Raw genomic sequence first — 14,695 nt, 5'->3', positions numbered from 1 at the left:
GAGAGAGAAAGAGACCAGGAGAGAAGACAGCACAGTACAGGTCTAAAAAAGGGAAGAATGGAAGGAAAGTGATGGACGATGGGAAGATTTACAAAGAGAGTTCAACACAGTGAGGACCAGAAGCAGAGAATGACATGAAAGGTCTGGCAGAGAGAAGTCCACACATGGTGGTGGGGGAGGGGGGAGAGGAGGTCAGAGCTAAAAATAGGCACAGAGTTGGCGTCACCACGCCTTTTCTTGGCATTTATGAAGAGCCTGACTGAAGTGTTTGTGACTCTTGGGCACAGACCTGAGGTGACCTGAGGGGCTGAGAACCTCGACTGCATAGGTGACTTATCCTTACATATGTAGCTTCCCCAGGACCTGCACTGACCCTGGGGAGAAGGAGACTCAAGCTTCTGCTTCTGGGCCCTCGGGGTGGCACCCCCTCCACAGCCCGGGAGGGGCCCTGGGAGGTGTTCACGTGGCCATGTGTGTGTGTGGACAATTTGTCAGCGGGCCCAGTCACAGCCATGCTCACTTTCCTCCCTGACTTAGGCAGGTTGCGGTCACTCCATGTACAGTTACACCATCCACACATGTTCTGGTACAGACACGGCCTCGAGGACACACCTCCCACCAAAGGCCTGTGGTCCTACAGCCACACGAAGGCCGCCGGTGATGCCAGGGCTCTGGGAGGATGGAGCAGTGAACAGAAGCTAAATTCCACATTTACGAAGCCTGAGACTAGGCTGCAAAAAATTCTTCCAACCATCAGATGCAACACAGTAAGGATTTGGTTCCTCTCAAGGCCTAATCCGGAGAAGGCAATGGCACTCCACTCCAGTACTCTTGCCTGGAAAATCCCATGGACGGAGGAGCCTGGTGGGCTGCAGTTCATGGGGTCGCTAAGAGTCGGACACGACTGAGCAACTTCACTTTCACTTTTCACTTTCATGCATTGGAGAAGGAAATGGCAACCCACTCCAGTGTTCTTGCCTGGAGAATCCCAGGGACAGGGGAGCCTGGTGGGCTGCCGTCTATGAGGTCGCACAGAGTCAGACATGACTGAAGCGACTTAGCAGCAGCAGCAACAGCAAGGCCTAATCAACACTGAGGTTCTTGTCTGTCAGGGACATACATGGTGACGTAGCTTGTGTGGTTGTGGTGCAGCCACATCCCCTGGGGGACACAGGGTCTCTGGTCCTGGAGATGGGTTAGTTCTGCAGCCCGCCTGTGGGTGCTTTCGCTAAAGGGTAGCTACATGAAGGCAGGTGTTTCTTATCTCTAGTAAACAACATAGTGCCGGGCACGGAGCAGGCAGTCAACAAATAGTTGTAAGATTTATAAATGAATGAATGAAACACACACTGAAATCAGTATCTGATAGTTCCTTCTCCAGACTCTTGAAAGTCCCTTGGACAGCAAGGAGATGAAACCAGTCAATCCTGAAGGAAATCAACCCTGAATATTCATTGGGAGGAACTGATGCTGAAGCTCCAATACTTGGGCCACCTGATGTGAAGAGCTGACTCATTCGAAAAGACCCTGATGCTGGGAAAGATTGAAGGCAGGAGGAGAAGGGGATGACATAGGATGAGATGGTTGGATGGCATCACCGACTCAATGGACATGAGTTTGAGCAAGCTCTGGGAGACGGTGAAGGACAGGGAAGTCTGGTGTGCTGCAGTCCGTGGGGTCTCGAAGAGTTGGACACGACTTGGCAACTGAACAAAAAGTTCCTTCTCCAGGCACTGTGAGTGGAGCTTTATCTGCAGGACTACGTGGTTCTGGACGAGGGTCCTGTCCTGTCCACCTCCTACCACCCCACTTCCAGCAAGTTGATGGAGATTAGACATGAGAACATTGACGGGACTAGATTCCAACACCCAGTCTCATTCGCCTTGAAGTCCCTAGGTTCTAGATTAAAGAAACCTTGGTTTTAGCTGATTCTTTGGAGTCTTCTGATTCCCCGCAATTTTTTAAACACAGGACTTGCTTGTTGCAAAACCTCCTTGCCTGTTTTTGTTCCCTTTCAGTAGAGACCTCGCCTTGGCACCAGAACTGAAGTTTCCTCACAGGTTTTGGATTACAGAGAGTCCTCCTCCAGCCCCGGAGCGTTCCCGCTGGGAACATGGTATTATTTTTTGAAGCTGTGACTGTGCAGAATCTGAGGCTTGGGTAAGGCCGCAAAGACTCCAGATCCAAGGACCAAAAATCCACTTTTAAAATTAAGTAGAGGACTTTGGACCCAGATTTTTATTTGGAGAGCCTGGTTCTTGGAAATGTAGCTGGTCTCTCTTGGGATGTCTTAGAAATGCTCTCATGAATAGCTTCAGGCATCTGCTGTCCACCCCCTGTTGCAGAGCCTGCTATAGGGGCTTCTTGGGGTACAGGGATAGCCCCCCTTCCCATGTAGGTGGTGCTTCTGAACTGGTGGGTTTTCTCATTTGGGGTCCTCTGTAGGCCTCTCAGAATCTGTGCTATTGTGAAACTCTGATTCACCCAGATCAAAATGTTCCCTGAGGATGTTTAAAACCATTTCTTGTGGCTCAGTTCTTCCTGGAAAGGAAGATCATCTTTGTTTTTTGGCCACACTGTGAGGTTTGTGGGGTTTTAGTTCCCCGACCAGGGATTGAACTCAGGCTCCCTACAGTGGAAATGTGGAATCTTAACCACTGGAATACCAAGGAGGTCCTAGAAGACCATCTCTTTACCAGCTTATACCTAACCTCCCCTCTTTCTTTCCTTTTTTAAAAAATAATCTTATTTTTTATTTTTGGCTGCGCTGGGCCTTCATTGCTAAGAAGGCTTTTCTCTAGCTGCAGAGAGCAGGGGCTACTCTCATGTTGCAGCTCCCGGGCTCCAGAGCACAGGCTCAGTAGTTGTGGCCCATGGGCTTGGTTGCTCTGCGACATGTGGGATCCTCCAGGGTCAGAGATCGAGCCCATGTCTCCTGCACTGGCAGGCAGAGTCTTTACCCCTCAGCCACCAAGGAAGCCCCCTAATTGCTTCTCCCACCCCTTTCTGAATTGAAAGACATTAATCCAATCCTTCTGGGGTATTTTCTTTCTCTCTTTTGGTGGTGCTGATAGTGAAAGGAGACCCCACGCTGATCACACTTTCTGGGGTATTAGCACTTCTTTTCCAACCAGGTCTATTGCCCTAGCTGAGATGGCCCAAGGAGAAGTTCTGAGGCTTCCAACCCACTGTGGAAGGGCGAACTGAGGATGGGGCCTGAGGGCAGTCCCCTGGCCTGTCCAGTGATCCCCACTGAGGGAGCAAGGAAGTGGGGTCATTCATGTCTGGGTCCTCTCCAGTCCCCAGGGACCGAAACCTTTAGGGTAGTCATCTCCCCCATTCAGCAATGTGAGTTCCAGTGGTGCTTTCTGGGGAAAGAAGCTCCCAGATCCAGCCTGGAAGTCAGGGATTGGAGAGACAGGCTTCCTGGAGAACTGAGCATCTGATAAGAAGGATAGACAGGAGGTGGTCGCTCCTTTGTGCCTCTGTGCCTTTTCCCATGCTGTTCCCAACACCTAGGAATGGCCAAGCCAGTCCTGCCCACCCGCCTCATCCCACTGCCTGTCTGCCTTCACCTCTGCACCCTGCCCCCCACTTGCTGGAAGGCAAGGCATCTCCTCCTCCACTCGCCCACTTCCCTCCCGCCACCTCCCAGGCGCTGTCTTGTAACCACTTGCTTGCTTATCTTTCCTCCATCCATCGTGAGGTCCTGAGTCTTAATCATCTCTGTGTCCCCTGAAGCCAAGCACGTACACACACGCACACACAGGCACAGGCATGCACACACTCAACAACGCTAGTTGAATGAGAAGCATATTATTTGCACACAAGTCTGGTTTGGCCCCCGAGCTTCATTTTTAGAGATGCCATTTTCAGCACAGGGGGGCTTCCCTGGTGGCTTAGTCAGTAAAGAATCTGCCTGCAAGGTAGGAGACCCGGGGTTCGACCCCTGGGTCGGGAAGATCCCCTGTAGGGAGGCATGGCAACCCACTCCAATATTCTTGCCTGGAAAATCATCACGGACAGAAGAGCCTCGGGGGCTACAGTCCATGGGGTCGCAAAGAGTCAGATACAACTGAGTGACTAAACCACCACCACTATTCAGCACCGGGGTTGTGGCCCCACTTTCATTGGCATTGGTCACCCCTGGTCATCCCTGGGGTCCAGTGAGGCATCACCAAGAAGGACTTTGAAAAGCAGGGGTGTGGCGGCCTGAACTCGCATCACACAGATCCTGCAGGGAGTGAGAGGCGCTTTGGAGAGGAGAGGGTGAAGGGCAGAAGTGATGGGCTCCACAGCTATGCAGAGAACTGACACAGAGAGAAGGCGGGGCTCTGGAGTCAATGCAGGGTGTGTGTGTGCGTGTACTAAATCGATTCGGTCATGTCTGACTCTTTGGGGCCCCATGGACTGCAGCACACCGGGCTGCTCTATCCATGGGTTTCTTCAGGCAACAGTAATGGAGTGGGCTGCTGTGCTCTCTTCGCCCAGGATGTAGGCAGAAGGAAGAAACTCACATTTCAGACCCATGTAAGGAAATGCTTTCTGAGGAAAAGAATTATCCAATTGTTGGCCAACTGGTCTGGAACTCTCTCATGGACACGTTCAAGGAGATGCAAACCAGCCCTCTCTCCAGACACTGTCAGGTCTGGGCCTTTCATTCTGGATGGAAAACTAGCTCAGATGAGTCCCTAGGTGGTGTGCAGACCTAGGATTCTTCAAGTCTAACATGTAGCTTCTGGATGCCTCCTTCCTTCTGAACCGAGTGCCTGGCTCCTTCCCCTCCCTGGAAACTCCGAGGCTGCTAGAAAGATTGGAAGCCTTGAGAAGGTGTTGAGGGAACGATATGAAACTCCTTCACTGATTGATTGATTGTCCCCATGGGCGCTGTCTCCTTTGGGCATGGACACCCTCCCGGCCTTTCCGGATTAATTCAAGTGCATCTCCCAGGACCAGCCCCTGACATTTCTGTCCCCTGTACTTAGAAGGAGGTGCCCCAGCCCCCCGGCTCCTGGCACCTGGTTGGAAGGCCAGGGGAGGCCTCTGACAACTTGCTTCCCCTCTCTGGGTGGGTCCAGGCACCTGTCTGAGACCCCAATCGCTATAGAAACAAAGAAGATGGTGGGGAGGTTAGCAGGTGAGTTGGGCCCAGACCTTTCTCAGAGATAGGTTTTTTTTTTTTTTTGCTTTATTTTCTGGTGGAGAAACACACTTCATATTCCCCATTCATATTCATTGTGGGCAGTCTCCACCCCACACATGAGTTTTAATTTTAAATTTCTCTAGTGGAACAATGGAGTCATTTTTAGCCAGCCAGTTTGGGGCGCCTTTGAAGGGCCCCTGGAATCTGCAAGGATCCACAGGAGCCGGCGGGGCTGGGCTGCATTTGATTTAAAATTGGAAACAGGAGGCAGAGGAGAAGCTTTATATAGCCTGGGAGGTCCAGGAGCCCAGCGCTGATTTATGACCAGCCTGCTGAAAGCCCATGGAAGCCGAGGTAATATTTATAAATTCCTTCTCCAAGGATGGATGGAATGTTCTGAGCTGCAGCAGAAAGCACCTTTTTGGGGATGAAGGGAGGTGGTTTAAGTGCAGCTATTCAGTGATCCAAAGGAAAAGGAAATGAGGGTGTGGAGGGGCTGCTCCACGTCTCTTCTGGAAGCACGGGCTGGTCCGCAGACCTGGGCTCCTTGCTCACATCTCCGGGACCTCCCTCCCATCCAGGAGGGCTTGGGGCCTCCTTTCTGATGCTCTGGACCCCCCCACCACCCCATCCTACTCAAAGAGGCCAGGGTCCCATGCCTGACAAATGTGGTGACTGCATTTTACTAGTGAAATGAATAGCTGGGTATCTGGGGACAGGACAGGTCCTGGAGCTGTGGGGAGGGAGGAGGGAAAAGAAGATGGGGGCGGGGAGGCTAAAGACAGACACGGGTGCAGTCCAGGAGCCTGAGTCCTAGGCGAGAACCAGAATGGGAGTGGTTGGTGCCTGGCATGCAGGTGGGCACCTTGAGGGGTCCCCACCTGTGAGCCATCGTGAGGGACTTGTGGCCACTGCAGTGTGGATGTACCAGCCAGGGCAGGGGACCCCCAGCCTCAGACAGCATTGCCCTCTGTGTGCCCCTCTGGCCGGCATCCCTGTTCCAACCCCGGCAGGTGGGGAAAGTGGCCAGCAGGCGGCCAAGCTGGCTGATGACCCTCCTGGAATGAGACAGGACCATGGAAGACATTTTTAAACATTGTGTCAAGAAAGCAAAACCAAGGGAGGCACAATCCCCCTCGACCTTGATGCCAGATTCGCACCTGCTGGCAGAAGGGAGGCCCATGCATCACCAACCCACGTGTGCTGGTTCCCCGAGGCTCAAGGTCATGAGAGGTGAGCTGAAAACAGAAGGGCTCTGCTGTCTCTGGGGAGGGGGCAGTGGTTGCAGCCCGTCTGGACCCCTAACCTGCCGCCCAGCCTCTGGGCATCACTGGCACACCCACGGGAAGACCAGGAGGTCTTTCCAACACCAGCCACATCCCTGCCCTGCCCCACGGGTCTCCACGAAGGGCTCTAAAACCTGTTAAATGCAGGCACAGAAAGATACCCCAGCCCTTCTAGCTGAGGTGTGGGCAGGTACACAACCCCTGTACTTCAGGGCACCCCATGGGATGGGGGGCACTGAATGCCAGCTCCCCAGCCAGCTCCACGCTGGTGCCTACAGACCCGTGGACACTGGGCAGGGAGACTTGGGACCCATGCCCTCACTCACCCCTCTTCTCTCCCTCCTGCAGCGCTGAGGGCACATGCCATGGAAGGCATAAGGCCCCTGGGGGGGACGTCACTGCTTCTTTTGGCAGGGGGGGCCTTGGTGCCCAAATGAGCCTCTGAGGCAATGGGCACTGGACTCTGCCCATGGCACTGCGGGTGCTGCATCCGTGGCATCTGGATGTGCCGTCCTCTTTTACGGGCTTGTTCCCAAGTCTGTGCCTGGAGGCGCTCAGCCACCCCTGGCTGTTGAGACGGGAGGAGGCTGAGCCCACGAGATCCCATGGTCAGAGTCCCGGCTCCCCTTCCTGCATGAAGGGGTCTCTGTGGTTGCCCTGCCTGGACCACTTCCCATTCCAGACTCCGACTCTTCCCTTGGACCATTTCAAGGGAGGGACATGCAGTGCTGGGGCTGGAAGGATAATAGCAACGGTAGCTGCCATTTATTAAGCACCGACTGCATGCCAGGTGTGTTAAGAAGATGGTATCTAATCCTCACAAGTGCTGGAGGAGGCATGGTTCTCATCAGGTCACGTGGAGGCCCCAGGGGTGATGGGTGGGGAGGCAAGAAGCAAGGTTGAGGTACAGACATGCCTCTACCCCCAGCTCTGCCCCTTCCGCTGCTTTCTTAAGCTCTCAGTGTCTCGGCTTCCTCCTTTGTAGACGGGGAAGCGATGAAGGGCAGCTGCTTGTAGGGCGGCTGTGAGTTACTGTGCAGGCAGTGTGCTCACAGGGGGATCTGGTGCCCAGTTCAGCTGTCCCCATAGGGAGGACGAGTGACTTGGCCCAGTCAGTGGGGGCAGCAACAACCACCAGAAGGCCAGAAATGCCAGTCTGACCAGGCCCAGAGCCAATGCACACCCCTCTACATATGAGGACCCATGCATGTGGGGAGGGTGTTGGGAAAGGACTCATGGAGATGGCCCAGCTGCTCTGTGACCATCCCAGGGCTGGCAGCCCTTCCTGATGAGCCCCAGGGTAGCGTCCACCCCTTGAAACACTGATGTCATCTCTGACAAGCCCCTTGGCCTCTGGGTCATCTGATGCCACCTCTGGGAGCCAGAGTTTAATGCAGGAAGTGCGTCTCTTACTGCACTGGCATCATGGTGGCCTCTCCAGTGCTGGAGTCTTCACTCTATACTTCCCAGCAACTCCATCGTGAATGCAGGGAGACCACGGACACAGACCAGTGTTCCTTCCACCCCACAATCCGCTCAGATCTTAGAGCTCTACGTGGATTTCTAACCACCCTTTGCTGCCAACTCATCCATTTTATTTGAAATAAAAATTCAAGATTCACCTTGCTGAGACCCCTCTCTTTGCTCTGCCCACCAGTGCAAGATTTCATCACATTTCCAAAAGGCACAAAAAGAGAGATTGCTGCCTCTTGGAGCTAACAAGGATCATTTCTGTCTGAACCAGGGAAAAAGAGCAGGAACGCAAGCGTCTTCTTTATTCCCCTGCAGCCTCTTTCTCCCTTACATTCAAATTTCCTTCCAAGAAGGTGAATATAAACCCGTTAGAACTGACTCCTGGCTTCAAGAGATGAATCACCATGGTTTGGCGGAGACAGAAAGGAACCAGGGGGCATGTGGGGAAGAGAGGTTGGACCCTGGTTGTCAGCCCCAGTCAGCGCCCCTTGCCCAGGGCCTGGGCCACCCCCTCCTCCTGAATCAGAGTGGATTGATGGGGGTGCCAGTTAGGGGTCCTGGGTGGAGGGCCCTCCCCAGGGACACGCAGCTGTGACTGTCTTCCTCTGATTCCTGCCCAGGGCCCCCCTCGAGCATCTGCTCCTGAGGCACTGAGCATTTGAGCTTTGCTGGTCTTGGCAGTGGTCTGGGTCGTCCTGAACAAGGAGAGTGTGGGAAGGTGGGCAGGAGCAAGGAAAGGAAGTGAGGGCAGAAATCTGGATTGGTCAGCCAACCAGAGAAGGAGCAGTGCCCGGAGGGGTGGGGATAACAGAGACGGGACACCTGGGCAGGGGTGGGCTAGGAGAGTGGCCTCACTTGAGACCAGCAGGTGCATGAACTCCTCGCAGTTCACCTGCCCATCTGCATCCATGTGTGCTGCCCGGATCATCTCCTCCACCTCCTGGTTGTTCAGCTTCTTTCCCAGCCAGGTCATTGCATGCCGCCACTTGGCGGTGCTGACCAGAATTTTGCTGTCCTTGTCAAAGACGTGGAAGGCCTCCCAGATGTGGTCCTCGCTGTCGCCAGCCTTCACCTTCCAGGCCATCAGGCCCAGGAGCTCGGGGAAACCCACAGGGCCCCTGCCGTCGCAGTCCAGTTCACCCACCACTTTCTGGAGCTCGGCCTTGGTAGGGTTTGGGCCCAGTGACCACAAGACAGTGCCAAGCTCCTGCATGGGAATGGTGCTGTTGCTGTCTGAGTGGAACAGGGAGAAGGCCTCCTAGAACTCAGCTACTTGCTCCTTGCTCAGTTGCTTGGCCATGACCATTGCTAGGAGGTGGCTGGGCATGCAGGGAAGTGGCCATGTGTGTGTGGAGATGGCCTTGTGCATGTGCAGGTGGCCAGGTGCGTGGACAGGTGGCCGAGAGCACATGGAGGTGGCTGTGCTGCATGAGCCCCATCTTTCACCGGCACTTAAAAGCAGCCGGGTTGTCCCTCCCCTAGCATGCTCACCACCCTGCGGTTGCCTAGAGCCCAGGTCCTGTTGGGACAGGAGTCTAGGACCAGGCAGCAGGCTGGCCAGCTGGTTGCACTGATGCCAGCAGCTCTGGGAATGGCCAGACCCTTGTCCCTACTGGCCGGAGCTGCGGGGACAGCTTCAGAGAGGTGAGTGGACAGCCTCGAGAGGGATGAGTTCTGGGTTTGCCTACTGGACTCGCCCAGTTCCCACTCTTTCTCCTCCAGTCTTCACACCTTCCACACTTAGTAAAAGCACCAGCCCTGAGCCCTCTCCTCTCTGAGTTTGGGTTGGGTTTAGAGGATGACCTTTGAAAGGAAGACTTGATAAACTAAGTGCTATAGCTGGACGGTGTGTCCCCACAAGATCATATGTTGGGGGACGTGTCCATGAAAGACCACGAGGGCAGGGTCAGGAGAAGCACTGGCCGTGGGTGTGAAGCTGACACGGTGTCTGGGGGGACCAGAGGCCAGCATGCCTGGGTCACATTGCCTGACACTGTCCGGTGGATGGGCTGCCATATTCTGTGTCCTGCCCTCCTCACCTGCAAGGCGTAAGTGGCCAACAGGAGTCTCCAGGTTTCTGGGTCAGAGCCTGAGTGGACTCTTCATAAAGCAAGTTGAAAGGGAGCTCAGGAAGGGTTTTAGAGTTGCGCCTGACTCACAGGACACAGTGCTGTGATGACTGAATTGTTGCAAACTGCTGGTTAGGAAACTATGACAGAGGGAATGTTTTTAATTTCCTGAGCTGTGTGTTTTTCCCCTGTGGCCTCTTAGGGTGGTGATTCCCTTCCCTGCAGGATCTATTTGTGGTCTTCAGTCCCATTTATACATTTAAGGATTACTGCAGACTGTAAAGAGCCTTTAAAAATGTCTATCAATATTTTCTGTGTTTGACATGAGAACTAATAAAATTTTAATATATGTAAATGTATTTTATGTATTCATAACTTTTTGTAAGGAATGTAGAATTTTATTAAATTTTTTTTTACTGGAGTATAATTGTTTTACAAGGTTGCTTTAGTTTCTGCTGTACAACCCTGTGAATTAGCTATAAGTATACATATGTCCCCTCCCCCTGAGCCTCCCTCCCACCCCAGCACTCCTCATTGTACCCCTCTAGGTTACCATGGAGCACTGAGCTGAGCTCCCTGTCTTACAGAAGCTTCCTACTAGCTATCTGTTTTATGCACAGCAGTGTGCGTATGTCCAGCCTACTCTCCCAATTCATCACACCCTCCCCTTCCCACCCTGTGTCCACAAGTCCCTTCTTCATGTCTGCCTCTCTATTCCTGCCCTGCAAACAAGCAAAGAAGAAATGAAAAAGCAAAAATAGCGTAGTTTTATAAAAAATAATTAGGGACTTCCCTGGTGGCTCAGCAGTAAAGAATCTACCTGCCAATGCAGGAGATGCGGGCTTGATCCCTGAGTCAGAAAGATCCCCTGGAGAAGGATATGGCAACCCACTCCAGTATCCTTGCCTGGGAAATCCCATGGACAGAGGAGCCTGGTGGGCTACAGTCCATGGGGTAGAAAACAGTCAGACATAACTTAGCAAGTAAACAACAACATAAAAAAATAATTACATTTCCAAAACAAAAAATTAGAATCACAGTACCTAAAAAAAATAATTTTTCAAATCTCCTTAATGCCTGGCTTTATAAAAGCTTGTCTGCTTCTGCACTCAGTCTGTGGGCAGGTACTTTGATTTGAAGTATATGATAATTCAGCATCACATGATAGGCACACCTGGCAAAGGAGAGAATGTTCCCTTCCAGAGAACTGTGGTTCTTCTTGTTGGATACCATATCAAAAATTGACAGGTGGCAGCTTCTTAAAAGTTCACTGTGGTATGGACTCGGGAACCATGTCAACGAACTTTCATCCTGTTCCGTTGAAATCCACTGGTTGTTCCTGTGCTCCGAGTGATCTTTCACCCGCTCGTGATTTGGTAATTCCATGTGTCAGCCAATTGGAAACTACTAGTTTACTGAGTATTGGAGAAGGAAATGGCAACCCACTCCGGTGTTCTTGCCTGGAGAATCCCAGGGACGGGGGAGCCTGGTGGGCTGCCGTCTATGGGGTCGCACAGAGTCGGACACGACTTAAGTGACTTAGCAGCAGCAGCAGCAGCAGCAGCAGTTTACTGAGTTCCGCAGATCTTCTGAATGCTGAATCACTTTATGCATAGTTTAAAAAAATTATAAAGGGCTCTTGTGTCTCCAGCATTGGAAGGCAGATTCTTTACCACTAGTGCTGCCGGGGAAGCCCCCACGTTCATCAATATCATCACCAATTCTGTTAGAAGAGGATCTAAGTATTGGGATCTAAGTATTGGGAAGTCTCAGGGCTGTTTCTGATTTCCCCCCCGACCAGCACTGGTGGCTCAGACAGTAAAGAATCTGCCTACAATGCAGGACAGCCCTGTTGGGAAGATCCCCTGGAGAAGGGAATGGCAACCCACTCCAGTATTCTTGCCTGGAGAAGCCCAGGGACAGAGGAGCCTGGTGGGCTACAGTCCATGGGGTCACAAAGAGTCAGACATGACAGAAGTGGCTGACACACACACAGACAGAAGCCCTCCATGACAGGACGGGCCCTGCGCTCGGGAGACATCATTTGCTGAATGAGTGGAGGGCCGGGTCATCACTCGGGCAGACTTCTTCCACCTGCAGGAGGCCTGGACCTGTGTCATCCCTTCCAGCCCTTCCCTCTGGGCCAGACCCCATGGGGTGCCCCCAGGCGCTCCCTCCCAGGTGCCAGCTTCACCCATGGTGTGGTCTGTCATCTCTTTTCACTGTTCACAGGTTTGCCATGTGGCTCCGTGGGGGCGGGTGACCTCTGTGTTGACCCCTGGGAGCAGCTGCTGAGGTTTCACTCTCTGGCCTTCCAGCCCTGGCTTCTCCGAGGCTTCACATCCCCACACTAATGCTAGAAAAGTCCACCCCCGCCCACGCAGCATTCTTGCTGTTCAGGCCTCAGGGGGACAGACTCACCTCCCAGCTTCCTGCAAACCGTCTGATCACCTGGGGCACTTTGATCCAACTCGGTCTTTATTGTGGAATGCTGGCTTGGCTTCATAGCGAGGCCCGAACACAGTCGGGGTGATGGGGGCCAGCAGATCTGGGGATGGTGGACTTCTCTCCTCCAGGCCAAATGTCTGGATGTGAACCCAGCAGGATCAGGCAGGAGGTGCAGGGAGGCTCAGGACAGAGGTGGGCGAGAGTCCTGGGAAGGGAAGTGTGGTCCCAGGACCCCAGGGTAGGGCCTCCACCTTCTCCCCTTGTGGCTTTAGGGCCAACAGCCCCTCAGAGTCTCCTCGGTTCCAGTGCATGCATCTAAGGGTCAGTGCAGGGCTGTCCCCGTCTCGGGCTGTCTCTGGGGTGTTTGGTCTGCGCGGATCAATTTCCTACCTGTGACTTTCCATCACTCAGTCTCCCAGAAATGAGCGGACACGCCTGGGTTTGCAGGGAGCACACAGCATGCACTATTGTTGTGGGAACTTTGCAGTTCACACACAGTCTAAGAGTAACAACACTGACACAGACAAACACGGGATGTGGTGGTGGGATACCGAGAGGTGAGTTCAAGCCCACCTGGGGGCAGCAAGTAGCCTCTACCAAGCACGTGGTCTGGACCAGTGCTTTCTGGGGCTTCTTGCTTTCCAAGGCTGGGAGGGGCCAGTAACATAAGCGCATTTTTGCTCAACTTCCTGAGACCTCGGGAAAAGCAACACTTTCTTAGTCGCCCTTGTTGCCAGGAGAGGGTCTTTGCAGCTAGTGGGGGGCCTTCTGTGGGAACTTGTGGGGGTCTGGATTGTCCTTTCTCACCTCCCCCTGAAGACAGTTGCAGCCCGGAGCCTGACCAGCTTGGGAAGGATGTTTGCTTGGTCTTGGTCTTGTGTGAGTCATCAGGACTCCTCCAGGCCTGTCCTGGGCTGTGCCTTCAGTTCAGGGAGGAGACCATCGATCTGGATCAGAGCTGTGCAACGTTTAATTAAAACCTGATAAACAGTCAGGTGCGTCACCCTCCAGGACATGGGCGCTGCTTCCCGCCTCCTGCTCGGGGTCATAGGCCACCCAGGTGATTCGTGTTTATGATCTGAGGCCTCACCTGCGGAATGAAGTCCACCGAGTGTGGAGGAAGCCCAGTGCTCAGGTTGCTCTGAGGGTTCCCTGTGTCTTCCTGGGCTGCCGTGTCCTCCAGGCAGGTCCTGCTGCTTTCTTCAGGTGGCTGGTCTATGAGTCCACCTCCAGGGTGCCCCCCTGGGCCACCCCTGCCTCTAATCCTTCCAGCTCCTCATCAGCTTATCTGCACCCACAGTGTCTCTGGGGGCCTCACCCTACTTCCCACCCAAGGTGACATATTGTTCAGTCACTTGGTCGTGTCCGACTCTTCGACCCCATGGACTGTAGCACGCCAGGCTTCCCTGTCCTTCACTGTTTCCTGGAGTTTGCTCAAACTCATGTCCATTGAATTGGTGATGCCATCCAACCATCTCATCATCTGTCACCCTCTTCTGCCCTGAATCTTTCCAAGCATCAGGGTCTTTTCCAATGAGTTGGCTCTTGGCATCAGGTGGCCAAAGTATTGGAGTTTCAGCTTCAGCATCAGTTTTTCCAGAGTTGCTTTCCTTTAGGATTAACTGGTTGGATCTCCTTGCAGTCTAAGGGACTCTCAAGAGTCTTCTCCAACACCACAATTCAAAAGCTTCAATTCTTCAGTGGTCAGCCTTCTTTATGGTCCATCTCTCACATCTGTACATAACTACTGGAAAAATCATAGCTTGACTATATGGCCCTTGGTTGGCAAAGTGATGTCTCTGTTTTTTGATATGCTGTCTAGGCCCTAACATATCGGTGCCTGTGTTTAGTTGCTAAGAGTCACTTTGATTAACTCAGGATTAAACTGTCACCCAAATCAAAACACATCAGTGCTACAGCTCACAAAAAAAGTAGCCAAACAGGACAGAGTCTCTTCTTGAACTTCCTGCTTTCCTGGGGAAATGATGGTTTCTGTGATTCCTGTGGTAACTTTTCTCAAGTAGCTTACCCCGCCGTCACTTACTGCCTCCGCTGTGCTGTGGGCAGGCGAAGGGGTTCTGGGCTGGCCTTGGGGTGGAGGCCAGTGGAGAGCAGGCTGGGGGTGGGCAGGGCTCATGTATGTGACTGTCCCGCCTTTCAAACTTGCATTTGATGGTTTGAGAAAAAATGGACAAAGTATTACAGAGACCAATGTGGCTGAGGGGCTAGAACGCCACGCTACGAATCTTTTGATACCGAGATGCACTTGATGAGTG

At 53.1% G+C, this 14,695-nt stretch overlaps 1 long non-coding RNA gene and 1 pseudogene across 1 annotated transcript; one reads left to right on the top strand and one right to left on the bottom strand.

Moving 5' to 3' along the window:
• The first annotated feature begins 5,296 nt into the window (after window positions 1-5,296).
• LOC147360812 (uncharacterized) lies at window positions 5,297-8,015 on the top strand. Its single transcript, XR_015140046.1, has 3 exons — window positions 5,297-5,497; window positions 6,157-6,376; window positions 7,900-8,015. It is a non-coding gene; the product is annotated as an uncharacterized LOC147360812 (long non-coding RNA).
• A 365-nt stretch (window positions 8,016-8,380) lies between these two features.
• On the bottom strand, window positions 8,381-9,509 carry LOC147360811 (uncharacterized; annotated as a pseudogene).
• Between the last annotated feature and the right edge of the window lie 5,186 nt (window positions 9,510-14,695).

The sequence above is a fragment of the Bos grunniens genome, chromosome 13 (genome assembly GCF_055505025.1).
Source record: "Bos grunniens cultivar Pamir isolate PY7600 chromosome 13, Bosgru_T2T1.0, whole genome shotgun sequence".
Lineage (NCBI taxonomy): Eukaryota > Metazoa > Chordata > Mammalia > Artiodactyla > Bovidae > Bos > Bos grunniens.
The sequence above is the reverse complement of the archived record's forward strand: the minus strand, read 5'-3'. Positions and strand labels throughout refer to the sequence as shown.